At 47.6% G+C, this 15,314-nt stretch overlaps 1 protein-coding gene and 1 pseudogene across 2 annotated transcripts in view; one reads left to right on the top strand and one right to left on the bottom strand.

Annotated features, from left to right (window-relative positions):
* Window positions 1-15,314, bottom strand: part of KCNK10 (potassium two pore domain channel subfamily K member 10) — a 126,991-nt gene that overhangs the window by 74,351 nt on the left and 37,326 nt on the right. The window lies entirely within an intron of this gene.
* Window positions 7,549-8,177, top strand: LOC118641380 (annotated as a pseudogene).

Genomic DNA, 15,314 nt, shown 5'->3' with positions numbered 1-15,314 from the left:
TGTGGAGCTAAGCAGAGTGCCTACACCGGGAAGGCTCCTAGTTACAATTTGCTCCATTTCTGAATTTATTCATGCATCCCTCCATAAATCTCCCTTGTGCTGGCATTTATAATATCAAGTTCACACACCTGTCCCAAAGAAAATTTAACTGCAGAGTTCACTGAGTCTGGAAGATAGGAGCAGCCCTGGCACTATTGTGTATGTTTTTAATTCCACAGACAGACATCCTGAACCAAAGTGTTAAGTTCTCGGAAGGTCAATAGTCCAAGCAGAGCTCTTCATGGTTCCATTGTCAATTGCTAGGGACGACTGGAGAAGAGACGGAGCAGTGAGTCACTCCACTGTGCTAAAAAACTCTGAGCTTTCTTGTTTTCTTCACAAAGGGCTAGAAGGTTCTGTTTTACTCATGGATACAAAATATTTATTAGGCTAAAAAAATCTATTGAATGGTATGAATCACCCTCGGCGAGTCACCTCTGTGGTGCCAAGCAGGCAGAATTTCTCTCCAGTCCGCTTTCCTGGGGTCCCTCTGACTAAGAACAAGCAACATGATTGGATTTGATGAGCCCAAAGGCTGAAGCCCGTCCTACCCCAGTGTACTCCCACCTGGGGAGAGTATATAGGCTGCTACATTCATTTGGGGCTCAAAGGACCAGTGACTTCCTTCCCAGGACTGGTAAGCACATGATCTCTCCTGCTCTCCCCCAAATCTCTTGTATTTATGAACCAAGGGCACGGCACACAGTCAGGTCCTTCACCAGCACACAGGCCCAGACGAGGAGGATCTTAGGGTTGGGGCCTCAACTCAGACAGTAACAGAAGAGGTGAACAAGGGGGTCAGAGACAAGGGGGTGGAGAGGGTGGGGTCCAGGATGATACCCAGGCATCTAGCTTGGAAGAGCACGGTGTTCCCCAAGAAAGACACAAGGCAGGAGGCTTGGGTCTGCAGCTCCGCAGCGCATCCAGGTGGAGAGACCCGGTAGACATTAGGCGTACGTGCTGCACCTTGGGGGTCGGGGGGACGTCTAGCTGGAACCTGGGCTTGAGAGCGATGAGAACAGAAGTGGCTTTGAAGCCACAGAGATGGATGACTTAGTCCAGAGGGAGATGCACAATGAGAAGAGACTATCAGAGGGTATTCAAGGGGGCAACAGTCAAGGGACAGCAGAGGGGAGAAGTGCACACAGGAGAAGCAGAATGTGGCTTTCTGGGCATCAGAGAGGGCAGCTTTCACCCGCTTCTCTGTCTGCAGCACCACTTACAAGGCCTGGCCTGCGAGAGACCTCACTGTGTCTGTTGAGCTGATTACTGCCACATAGCACTATGTTGCTGTTCATGAATGATTATCTCATAGACCATTTTCTCTCCCTGGCTGCCAGGAAGCTCTCTTCAAAAGCACGCCTGCTCCAGCATTTCTGTGCATTGTAGGTGACTCCTGAACCAGGTGGGATGCCTTTAGTGCTGCAATATAAGAGACCCTCACCCACCCTCATGAGCACAAAGTGCCCAGGACCCAAGTTCATCCTTACGCACAACGAGGTGCCCGGAACAGCCCTGGCGTTTCCCACTGGACTGCCCAACTTTGGGGATCCAGGGATGCCTACTCTGTGGTTTTCCCAACAGACTTCAGGCTCATTGGTCCTGACTCCATGGTCAAGGTCTAAAGGTGCACCGTCACGGCTGGGGTTCTCTTGCCCTGTCCCCAGATGCTTCTTCAATAACATGTTTTGTCTCCTGCCCTAAGATTTTCCCTCCACAATTTAAATGAACCAGAGCACTTTGAAAAAGAAAGACATTTCCCCCTCCCTTTGGGATAAAAAATAATATAAGCAGCTACAGCTCCCCCAAATATCTCCTTCACTCTGGGGCCAAGTGCATGAAATCCTATTGTCAGGGCCCAGTCCTTCGAGGGAGGGGCTTGCCTTTCCCAGGAGTCCTGTTAAAGCAGTTACCTGTCCTCTCTGAGCTCCACGCAGAGCACGCCCCACGGCCAGGCTGCGGCCGCTCATCCTTCTGAAATTCCAATCTTGCGCCTGCTTGAAACCCCTCAGTTACCCCCGTGGCTCTTCACAGGCCGCCAACGTGCCGTGTGCTCAGCCCTACCTCCCCCTCCCCATGCTTTCTTCCGACCCCAACAAACTCTCATCAATACCAGCAGCCACACACATATAAGTAGTTGTACCAATGTAACCAATTCTTTTAACAGGTCCACAGTAGAAAGCAAAACTGAAAAATGTATTAACCTATTAGGGAGACAGACCCTATGACCAAATCCATAAGCCATGCTATTGCCCAATTCCCTAACTTAGGAAATCTGTTTATTGTATCTCACCCAATGATGGTGATAGAGTAGCTCGGGGTACTTCAATAAGTTCCATATTTTTTAAAAGTCCCATATTTTGCAGAGCATAAAATAGACTGATGTGGTAAGTACACTGATGCTTTACAATAATGAAAAGGAGGCAGCACTTAGAAATCTGATGTGTCATTCATCCGCTGACTCAGCCTGTGCATGCCAACTATGCGCCAGGAACAGTACCAGCCTCCACACTGTGTCCAGACTGCCAAGCCACCCTCCACCAGGAAACGGAAGGAACCGATTCTCTTGAGAAGTACAAGGCCAGTGAAGCCACTGGATGTAGCTTTGATCTCCCTCCATGCAGCCTGGATCCTTCTACTCTCTGCTTCCTCTGCTCTGATCCAACCTTTCCTTTCTCTCCCATCCCAAACCTTTCCCAAAACACCTCAGGACCCCCAGCTATGGAACCAAAGACTACCCCTACTTCCCCAGCCTCTTAGGGAGCCTTCCTCTACTTTATTCCCTGACATCTGGACTTCCCCAGAGGATACTATCCTCTGAGTGTGGCATTCAGGTAGAGGTCGTTCAATCTCCCTCACTCACAACATCAGGGCCACGCTGTCCTGGGAAACCAATGGCATACACTCTGTGTCAAAGGCTCAGTGCATTTGCGACCCAAGCCCTCTGGCTCTTGCACTTTCTCCTTTCCCTCGTGGCTGCTGGTGTTAGATCTGACTTCCCTCCTAATTCCTGATGCCCTCAATCCCGATCCAGCTTTCCTCCCGGGTGATTTCAGTGCCCACAGACAATCCATCCAATACCTGCCCTTGATTGCCTTGGTTTCAGCACCATTATCATCATCTCTGTTCCACACCAACCACTGACTTCCACCAGATTCCTAAGTAGATCCACTGAGTAGATCCTGAAATGAACATTTGCAAGCGATTCAATGAGGAAGTGCTCCCAGAGAAGGCCAGGAGGTAGCGGGGAAGCAGGGAAGCGAAGGGCAGGAAACCAAACAAGGGTGCAATTCCAGGTGAGCCCCACCTCTGCCTGAGCTCTTGGGGAGCTCTGCAGCATAAATTATGTCTCTGAGTTCATCCCACCTTGAGGCAAGGGGGCTAAATTTTCATTTTACCCAGTCACCGGCTTCAGACAATCCCTGGGGAATAGAAAGGCCCAGGCCCGGCCTGGAAAGAGCTGCTAGCAGACCAAAGAATGTCCTCTGACAACGGCTGCACGTCGGTGCTACTGGGAGAAGCACACGGACTCGGAGGACCGGTGCACAGGTCCAGGAAAACGATCTGCAAGAGCTGGGAACACCAACGGCATCCACTACAGCTGTCTCCTCCTCCAGTGGCCCCATCATGGAAGGAAATACCCCTTTAAGGAGACCCACTTCTGAATTGAGCCTCCTCTCCTTTCGGCTCTCACACAGTTACTCCACATCACATCTTCTTGTCCCTTCTCCCCCCCATCATGCCCTCCCTACGTCCCCTTCCTTCCTTCCCCACCTAGCTTAGATTCCATGCTCAACACTTCACTCTTCAGCTAACAGACTCAACTCCCTTTCCTCTGTCCTTCCCTGGAAACAGTTATTCTTTCTTTCTGCTCAGGGTCCACATCTGGGCTGTGCTCCCTGCTAGAGAAATCGCACCACCTCGTGGGTTGCTGCTCCTCCAACTCCACAGTTTCTTCCTCAATCGCCAGCCCCCCCCATGCCACTCAGCAGCCCTGCCCTGTTTCCCTGCTTGGAGCCAGCAGTCAGGATACATGTCATGAAGACATTAAGGTGGATCTCACTACAAACAAGCCTGACGTCGTATATGGAATTCCCTCTGCAACACAGATATTTATTTTACAAACGAATTTTCTGCAGCAAGTGTTTAAACAGAAAGCTCTGTGTGCATCTCAAATGGGCTTTGGCTTGTATGTACCTAGTTTTACGAACAAACCGTTGATGTAGAATGAGGTGTCCCCCTGTGTTGCCCTTCTCCCGGGTCCCTGAGATGGAGTCTCAATGGCCCAGGACCCCTGCTCGGCTTCATCGCTCAGTCCTTCTGGCTGATTTCATAGCCACTGAAACCTGCTACCAAGAAACTTAGATGGGGGACATTTTTTTTTTTTACATGGTTCTTCCTTCACTGTGCCTGCTAAATCTCAAACTTGGACAAGATCCATCTGAGGAAGAAAACAGTGTCGACAAAATACCTTACCAGATAGCTTTGCCTTCCAGCACCACCCTCGGGAGGACTCCCTCCAACGTGGCTGGACTGGGGCATCACTGCTGCTGGCGTCAGCAGCTCGGTGACACACAAACGCAGCTCCCAGGCCGGCAGAAAGCGGGGAGCCGGGGAGCCGGGGAGCCGGAGTCCTGAACTAACGGGGAAGAGATACCCACACTGTTCTCAGGAGGCTGGGGACAGACGCCGCAGCAAATGGCAGGCCCATTTCTCTGAAGACGGAGAGTGTGTTGGAAACACCACCGGTAGCTTTGGGGAGCGAAGTCTCCAAGGAGTCAACAGACTTACTGAAAAGTTGGGGAAGTGAACATCCGAAGGTGGGAAGGGAAGCTTCAGGAAACCAGCTCGGTGTATCTCCAGCAACACCTGCTCTGTGCTGCCCGGGGAATTGTAGGGCGAAGCAGCCTCCGCGTGGAGACCTGCTGAATGCAGGCTGCCGCTGGCTAAGCCAACACCTCACCCCATCACCCCAAATAGCTGCTGTCTGTTCTCACTGGAAACCCCTCCCGCTAGAAGGTACATTCCTCCGGATGCCCCTTGAACACGGTCCCTTTGTCCCAACCCCAGGCACAGCCTGCGATAAAACACAATTAGTGTTCCCAGACTGGACTCCACATGTGTCCGTCCAGTGTTCACTGTGCTTCAGGCACCAGGGGACACCCTGGTGATGGGGCAGGACCCCGCTGTCTGGGAACAAGGTTGGATGAGTTGGGGGGCGGGCTGGCACTCCAGGATCCAGAGCACGCCTCCGGAATCGCGGAGAGCAGACAGGTCCTTACATGGATCTCGGGGAAACCTGCCAAGCTGCGATGCTGATCCTTAAGCGGCTCCCCAAGAAACAGGCCATAAAGCAAGAGTGCACATAGTCGTTTGTTTCCAAGGGTGACATCACCCTCAGACCCAATTCTGTTACCCAGGCCAACTTGATAGGTGATGGTTAGTCACAAGCAATTAGCTACCAAAGCAGATTCCCTTTTTTTTTTTTTTTTTATCCTCACCTGAGGACAATTTTCCATTTTTTGTTCAGATAGAGTGGGAGGGAGAGAGAGGAAGAGAGAGAGAGAAACATCGACGTGAAGGGACACATCGAGTGGCTGCCACCTGCACGACCAACCAGGGCCGGGGACAAACTGCAACCGAGGTACGTGCCCTTAGCGGGAACTGAACCCAGGTCTCTCTGTACCGCAGGCTGACGCTCTAACCGCTGAGCCAAACCAGCCAGGGCAGCAGATTCCCTTTCAAGGAACTGTCCAGTTACAAGAACTATGGGATATTATTTGAGAAATCTCATTTGATCAAAATACACGTTAGATACTGAATGCTGGCACACAGTAGGGCTCAGTCAGTTAATGTAGCATGCAAATACTGCATTCGGCTTACCAGGTAAACACACATTGACTGTGAATGCAAGACCCTTGTAAATAGTGAAACTCGGGGAAAAAAATAAGCCACAAGAGAAAACAAAACAAAACATTTTCATAGATAGTTAAATCTAATCCTTGGGTTCTCAGGTTTTAACAAAGGCATAGACTCTTCATAGAAAGTTCCAGCTGATATTTAATCCATCCTACATTTCAGAGTCAACCTGTACTTAATTGCTTTGAAATAGCCTCTGAAGGGGTCACTGGAAATACAGTCTTGTGGTTATGTCTCCTCCACCTCAGAGGACGGGGGAGAAAAGGAGGCATAGAAACAGGTACAATTAAAGTAGCGAATGACTCCGACTGGCGGTCTTGGAATCTGTGGGCATTTCCAAGAGCACCCTGCTTTTGAAAGATTTTTAACGGCCCCTCAGAAGCCAGCTGCATTGAAGTGTCTATAAGTGGGATGTTCTGAATTTAGCAAGGCCATTTGCTCCAGAGCCCCAGGGCTAAAATGGGTGTGTCATGGAGTAAGTGCTTGGGTTCTCCAGCAGGGCCGCTGGGGACCACGCTGGATGCCCCGAGAACCGTCCCATGCAGCTCGCTAAGTGGTGTCACAGGGATGGGGAGTTCCTTCCCATTCAAGGATCGCGGGTTTTCTACCAGACCTGCTTCTCCTAAGTGCATACCATGTGCTCCACACTCTGCGAGGTGCCCTAAGAGAACTTACTAGAAGCATTAACTACTCCCAGAAATAACATCCCTTGAGGTTGGCTTCCTTACTGGCCCTGGTGGCCCAACCCAGAAGCTGAGTTACTGGTGGCTTCTGCCTGACAGTCGTCAAGGTGGGGCTGCGAGATTTGTGAGTGTGCTAAAAGGCACATAACAGAAAACCCCCCATTTTTACCATTTTTTTTTTTATCCTCACCCGAGGACATTTTTCCATTTTTTGTACAGATAGAGTGGGAGGGAGAGAGAGGAAGAAAGAGAGAGGGAAACATCGATGTGAAAGGGACACATCGAGTGGCTGCCACCCGCACGACCAACCAGGGCCGGGGACAAACTGCAATCGAGGCACATGCCCTTAGCGGGAACTGAACCCGGGTCTCTCCGGACTGCAGGCGGATGCTCTAACCGCTGAGCCAAACTGGCCAGGGCCATTTTTACCATTTTAAAGTGTACAGTCCAAGGTGGGCTGCCAGACTTAGGGGGGGGAAAAAAGGGCAGACCCCCCAGCCAGTTAAATTTGAATTTCAGATAAAAAAAAACAGCAACAATGTATTTAGCATATGTGTGTCCCATGCAATATTTGGGCCAAACTTAAAAACATTTCTTTTTTTCTGAAATCCAAGTTTAATTGTGTGCCCTGTATGTTATCTGGCAACCGGACCCAGGAGAGAAGCACAGCCGTCGGCCACCCAGCACACCCAGCCACGCTGCAGGCAGGACGACGGGCGATGACACCGAGTCGCTCTTTGCAGGAGCTCGCCCCGCCCCCCCGCTGCCACGCCCACTGGACACCAGGTGGCCACAGCTGACTTGGCCTCTCTCAGGCCCTCCACACAGAAGGCCTTGCTCCTGCCTAAAATGCTCCCACTCTGGCCTCTGCGACACCAAACTCTCAAGATTTTCCTCTACTCGCTGGATGAGCCTTTTAAATGCACTCTGTGCAGTCCTCCTCCTAAAAGTTCCTAAATACTGGGCTTGTGTGCGCTCCCTGAGTGACCTCTCCCAGGGCCGTGCCTTTAAACACCACCCACTTGCTCATGAAGTGCCCAGGAAAGCGCAGGCAAAGTCCCGCAGAAGAAAGCTCAGGGATCTGGGTGGAAAAGGCACAGGGGTTGCAGGGGTGCTGGGTCCCCAAACCCTGACCCAGGTGCTAAGCCAGGCCAACACATAGGTGCCCGGAGCACCCTGCTGCCGAGTCACCAGGGGTTCTGCTGGCTATCAGGTTACAGGAATACAGATGCCCGGTCACCACAGCCATCGCCAGTAACATCTGGGCACATAGTGAAGACAGTCTCAAGCTCATCCTCATGGACTGCACGGAAGGCCATGCACCCATCACCCAAGTGTCCAACCTTCCAAGGACACCGCGGGCTTGGGGATGCTCAAGGCCAAGACCTAGCCTTGGTGTGGTACCTAGAGGAGCCCCTCACCCGAAGGCCGGCTTCGCAGTGGGTGTTGGTGGAAGCTGAGGTCAGGAAAGAGAGACGACCGTTTGGAGGAGCAGAGCCTGCTGGCGAAAACTTCCTGACTGTAGGAAAAGGGTGAGACTTTGCTTTCCAGGAATTAACATGAACTTGAAAAAAACAATGTACCCTGACTTCCAGTTCAGTTTTATTGTGTTACATTGACTGTGTTTCGGACTGGGCAAGTCCAAATTATACTCGATTGCTGACCCAGCCACAGAAGAAGGCTCCTGTCCCAGAATGGAATTAATATCCACCCAGTGGGTTCAGGCCAAACGGCCAGACCCTGAGAGGCAGCCTGACTTTCCCATCTCCTTGCTGCTCCAGAATAGACCTAGACACGACCTTTGCCCTCCTTCTCCCTGCCCCCACCACCGCTGTAGGCTACCATCTCGCCTAGACCTCAGCCATGGCCTCCTCACAGCTCTCCACACAAAGGTCAGAAGAATATTTTCAAAACATAAATCACTTCACTTTCTTCCCTACTCAACACTTTCAGGGCCTCCCATCATTGCCTCTAGAAAAAAAAAAATGCAACCCCCTTGCTGTGGTTTCCAAGGTGTGATAACAGAGCCCAGCGTCACCTAACTTACCCTTGCAACCCTCTGCATACCTCTGTGTCCCAGTCTTCATTCAGCTTACATGGGATTGTCCCTTTGTCTGAGGTCCTTCCCCAATTCTTCCCATGGCCGGCTCCTGCCCATCCTTTGGGCCTCAATTTAAATGTTTCCACCTCAGAGAAGTCTGTCCTGCCCATTCTAAATAGCCCCTCCCCATTATCCCTACCTTAGCAGGTGCCATGATGGGAGAGCCTACCTTACAGGTATTATGATGGGAATTAAAGTGTTTGCTGGTTTACAGTTCATTAGCCTTCTTCCCATGTCCCTGCCCCACTAGACTCTCAACTCCCTGAGGGCAGAGACCTTGCTCATGTGGTTCAGTCCTATACACCCAGTGCCATCATGACACCTGGCACAGGGCAGGCATTTGATAACTACTTTGAATAAATGGATGAAACCAGAGAAACAGAAGTTTATTGGATAATAATTATAATATTATATAAAAAAAACCCCTAATACTATAATTTTTTACCTAAAAGGGGTCTTTGAGATAAGCTGGTTGTCTAACCCCCTCAACTAGAGGGTGAAAGTAACTTGCCCAAGGCCAGTGCTGAGACAGGGTACAAGTTCAGTGAACATCTAACTCTAAAGTCCATGCTTCGAGGACATCCTGCTGCTTTGACATCTGGTACAAGAAAGTCTCTGCCAGTGGAACAGAACTGAAAACCCAGAAATGGACCCAAGGCAATATGCTCAATTAATATTTAACAAAGGTGGCAAGAGCATACAGTGGAGTAAAGACAGCCTCTTTAATAAATGGTGTTGGGAAAATTGGACAGCTACATGCAAAAAAATGAAACTAGACCATCAACTTACACCATACACAAAAATAAACTCAAAATGGATAAAAGACTTAAATGTGACCCGTGAATCCATAAAAATTCTAGAAGAAAATGTAGGCAACAAAATTTCAGACATCATACGGAGCAGAATTTTCACGGATACATCACCTAAGGCAATAGAAACAAAGGAAGAAATGAACACATGGGACTACATCAAACTAAAAAGCTTCTGCACAGCAAAAGAAACAATCATCAAAATGGAAAGGCAACCCACTGTATGGGAGAACATCATTGCCAATGATGTATCAGATAAGGGGTTAATTTCCAAAATATATAGAGTGCTCATACAACTCCACAAACGGAAGGCAAAGAACCCAATTAAAAAATGGGCAGAGGAGCTGAATAGACACCTCTCCAAACAGGACATACAAATGGCCAAGAGACATATGAAGAAATGCTTAACATCACTAATTATCAGAGAGATGCAAATTAAAACAACAATGAGGTATCACCTCACACCTGTCAGAATGGCCGCCATCAACAAATCATCAAACAACAAGTGTTGGCGAGGGTGTGGAGAAAAGGGGACTCTAGTGCACTGCTGGTGGGAATGCAGACTGGTGCAGCCACTAACTATGGAAAACCATATGGTGTTACCTCAAAAAATTAAAAATTGAACTTCCATTTGACCCAGTGATCCCTAAGTGATCTAGGAATATACCCTAAGAAGCCTGAAACACCAATCAGGAAGAATATATGTACCCCCATGTTCATAGCAGCACTATTTACAATAGCTAAGATCTGGAAACAGCCCAAGTGTCCATCAGTAGACGAATGGATAAAAAAGCTGTGGTACATATACACAATGAAGTACTATGCAGCGGTAAGAAAGAAAGATCTCTTATCCTTTGAGACGACATGGAGGGACCTGGAAAGTATTATCGTAAGTGAAACAAGCCAAGCAGAAAAAGACAAATACCTCATGATTTCACTTATATATGAAATATAATGAATATAACAGTCTGAGGAATAGGGTAGACCCAGACACATGGAAGTAGGGCACAGACTGACATCCCTCAGAAGAGGGGTGGGGGTGGGTGGGAAGAGATAAACCACAGAACTTATATGCATGTATGCATGACCAATGGACATGGACAACTAAGCAGGGGACGAGGCAGGGGTGGGGTGGGGAGGGGGGTGCCAATGGGGTAAAAAATGAGAAATATCTGTAACAAAAAATAAATAAATAAATTTATATATATATATATATAAAAAGAAAGTCTCTGAAACAGCAGATCAAGCCACGATTCTGAATCAGTTTTAAATTTTAACACGAGTTTCTCAATTTTGTACTAATAAACCATTCCATAATCCCAAACCTCAATCCTTGGCATTCAGGACTGTATTTAGCACAAGGGGAGCAGAGAGCAGGTAGCCATGCTCCACCTCAAAACCCCAAACACCCCACTAAAGCCAATAAAAAAGAAAAAAAATAAGTGAGAGAGTGTAATCATAGTAAGAGACCCGAAACCTTACAAAAGGACCCAGGAATAAATAAGTCAAAGTTAAACACTTAAAAACAAACAAACAAAAACTCCAAACGCAGAGGCTTCTAAGGCACCTGCTTTGGGGGCACATCCCGGAACAAATCAGCAAGCAGCCTCCGTTTGGCCACTGACATAGAGATGAGCTCCATCTACCCCAGGACCCTCCATTGAAACACAATTGCACATTGTCTCCAACCAACTCCTTTTCTGTTCCTGGGCACTGACCAGATTCCAGAAGAAATGCCCTAACCTGAGAGCGATGGAGGCACAGGAGGGCACTGCTTTGGAAGTGACAGCATGTGGTACCTTCTTCTTCTTTTTAAAAAAAAAACTCCCCTGAGGACATTTTTGTATTTATCTTCAGATAGAACGGGAAGGAGAGAGGGAGGAAGAGAGAGAGAAACATCGACGTGAGAGAAACACATCGACTGGCTGCCATCCACAGGACCCCAACCGGGGCCGAAGACAAACTGCAACCGAGGTACGTGCCCGGGTCTCTCTGGACCACGGGCTGATGCTCTAACCACTGAGCAAACTGGCCAGGGCTGTGATACCTTTTCATTCTTACTACCTGGGAGCCTAGTGCCAGCCCTCCCACGCTGAAGGGGCAACACAGGCTGGAATCCACGACCTGGTGACAGGGCCACACCTCCAGAAGCCGCCACTCCAAGTTTTGCGATGTGGCTTGTAAATGGTAGCCCCACCTCTTTTTTTTTTTCTAATTGATTTGAGAGAGAGAGGTTGATCCGCTGCCTCCTTTACACAACCTGATTGGGGATCAAACCTGCAACCTGGGTATGTGCCCTGACCTGGAATTGAGCCCTCAACCTTTTGGGGGACCTACATCTTCAGGCCTGCTTCAGCTGGGTCCAGTCGGCCATCACCCTACCATCTGGACATGACCTAGAAATGTCCTTGTGCCAGAAATTCACATTTCCTTTACCACAAGTGAATAATTGTTGGGTGCATCTATCAGACTCTGATATCCGCTAAAGAAAAGAGTAATTATCACACTTTAATGTGTTTTTAAGTCACTTTTAATCAAGAAAACTTGACGTGAGAAAGGAAACTGCGAACAATGATCACAAGAGGATCACTCTCCCTGGGCCACATTTCCACACAAAATCAGGCAGGGTTAGCTAAAGACAAATCGTCCAAATCAAACTGAACTTTTGAAGAGTGAAACCAACTCTCTCTCCCTTTTTCAGGACTTTTAGTTTGGCGGGTTTGGGTTTGCAAGGGCATTTTACAGGGTCTCTCCTCCAGAGGTGGTGACGCAGCTTTGCCAGCAGAGGATTCTTTGGCTGTGACCGAGGTCTTGAGCCTTACGCTGGAACGTTGCAGTGATACTGCGTACCCACCAGATCTTTACTGATACCCAGGGGCTGTGTGGACTGGACCAGAGGTGCTCAAACCTGTGGAACAAAACCTCCCTTCAGAGGAGAAAGTTCTGTTCCACAAGTTCAAATCGAGTGAAAATTCAATTATATTGGATAAAATTCACACTTTAAGTAAGAAAGATATATAGATATGGACATAGATATAGAATGTGTTGTAGATATGATGGGGTTAGGAGAGATGGAGACAGAGACATGAAATTCTGTTTGATATCTATAGAATGGAAGGAGTCAGGAGGAAACACCTAACAGACACGAGATCTATGTCAAACTGAACTTTCCTCCAGATGGCAGGGTTTGACTTTAAGTGGAAATGCAATTCTAGCTACAGATGTAAAATTCCATTTGAAGAAAGGATTTTGTTCCAAACGGCTGAACACCTCTGATCCATTCCACACTGCTCTTGGATAGTGAATATCGTATTATTATAATCATAATATATTAAATTACAAATATAATATTACAATATATTCAATACTAAAAATATTAATATGTTATTATATATTATATCCTGCATTGTTCTGCATTATATAAGTACAATATGTTATAAGTACATGTAATATAATAAATAGAGTATAATGTATATAATATAAAATATCTCAAAGGCTATTGGTTGAAATTTAGAGTAGAGACCCAGAGTATGAGCTTTGCCTCCCTCTCAATCCTTGCGCTGGGTCCTAAGACTCCCCCAGGACCTGGAAGATTCATGGAACATAATTAAAAAGCATGAGTCTGGAGGAAAGAACACCCAAGAGAAAATCCAGAACTTGGAGTCTTGTCCCAGCTTTGCATGTACACTGTGGGAGCAGAAGACCCGGGTGCCAATGCCAGCCAGTATCACTGAACCTCTGCGACTCTCTCCCTTGTCTGTAAGACGGATACAGTAATCTGCCTCATTGGGTTACACTGCAAATTAAAGGACATTGTACTTGTAGGGCGTTTAGTATCCTGAACAGTTATAGTAAGTATTTATTAACTGCTAGTTGCAATAATAATTAATTGATAAAGTCTATAGAATAAGAAATGTATTTCTGAACACTGAGTGGAATGCTACATGAATACATTTCCAAAATCACTGTGTGTCTTGTTTTGAGCAATGTTATTGTAATTACATTGGGGATTGTCAATTGTCTTCCTCTCCAGAGACTAGTTAATTGAAAGTCGACCGTATTGGTCTTCACCTTTTAGCTTGCTGACTTCTTGTGGCATCTCATTAGGCCCCCACAGCAATTAGCACAGGTCTTGCACAAAGCAAGTATTCCTTCAGTGTTTCTCAAAAGAATGAGCACTTACCAATTCTAATGAGTCAGCCTTTGAACTTTGATACAAGTTAGGCCAAGAGCAGTGAAGTCCTTTCACAAATAAAAGAGATGCTGATTTTAGAGCATGCTCAATATTTAGAAGTAATCGGAACCGATTAGCCTCATAAATGGCTACCTGGTTAAGCCTCATGGTAGACTCTACATTTCCAAAACTGGTCACAACCTCTTCGGTCCCACATGCTCTTCTCATTGTGAGACTGTGCTGTTCCTTCCATGAGAAGGTGGCATCTACGCTGCTTCTCCTTGAATCTGGTCAGGATGTGACTAAGGCAGATGTGACACTATGGGGCCCAGAAAGCGACCATAAAAGTTTACACCACTCCTTCTGGTTCTCTGGAGACACTTACTTTTGAAACCCAGCTATCATGCTATGAGAAAGCCCACAGTCGGCATGAGATTCCATGGAGTGGTTGTACGTGGTGTTTCAGCCATCAGCCAAGCTAAGATCCCACTGAGGGCCAGCGTTCACCATCAATCGTGCGAGCAAAGATGTCTCTAGTTGATTCCAGCTCCCCTTACGCCCCACCTCATCAACATCTGTGGTCTTAAAATCCCCCCAGGTGCAGCCCCAGACGCCCCTGCTGATTCCTGCCTGAAGTCCTGAAGCATAGAATCTGTGAGCACAATAAAATGCTTGTCTTCCCCCAGCAAGTTGGGGTGGTTTGTTATACAACAATAGGGACAGAAACAGGTGTTAATCTATTTTATACTAGAAGCACTGATAAAATTGAATCATGGCAAAACCCAAGAACAGAAGCCAAGCATCCTATCTATTGATTAACACCTACACTGAATCAAGATTCTAAAATATCACGCTTATTACAACACATCTCACTCTCCCATCTGTGGAGGCCCACCGTACCCGCAAATAGAATGGTCACACTGAAATGGCTACCATTTATTGAGTGCTTATTAAGTACCAATCACTATCTCAAGTACTTGACCAGTATTAACTCATTTAAATGTCATGATAACTCTATAACGTAGATAGTAATATTATCCCATTTGACAGATGAACAAACAAAGCACAGAAAGGCTAACTTAACTTGCCCAGGAACACACCGCTGGTAAAAGACAGGGCTGGGGTTTGAGTCCCGCGACCTGGTTCTAGAGTGGGCACTCTTACCCAGTGAACTGGGGGTGCTTCTCAAGCTTCATGCCTTGTGAAAAGTGATATATGGGAAGCAGCTGGCGGCGTGAATATTGCTTCCTTTCTTTCCCAACTCTGACATTACAACTCCTAAAGCAAAAGTTATGCCTCTCGGAAAGTACGATGATGCCCTTGTTTGATGACTTCTACATGTATGTCCCTGGCCCTGACCTTTATCCAGAACTCGTGAATTTAACTATATACTCCCTATCTCCCCTTAGATGTCCATTTCGCTTCTCAAATGTAACCAGAGCTGGGTTTAAAGAGAAACCCTGTTTTCACTCTTAACATCTCTCCTCCCAAATCTGCCTCTTCCCCAGACCTCCCCACGTCAGTACTGACACTGCTGTTCCTTCGTGGTTCCACTCTGCACCACGGGCCACGTCAGCCAATGCGCCAGC

This window comes from Molossus molossus, unplaced genomic scaffold (genome assembly GCF_014108415.1).
Source record: "Molossus molossus isolate mMolMol1 unplaced genomic scaffold, mMolMol1.p scaffold_m16_p_1, whole genome shotgun sequence".
Classification (NCBI taxonomy): domain Eukaryota; kingdom Metazoa; phylum Chordata; class Mammalia; order Chiroptera; family Molossidae; genus Molossus; species Molossus molossus.
Note: the sequence above shows the minus strand (reverse complement) of the source record. Positions and strands in the feature narration are given on the sequence as shown.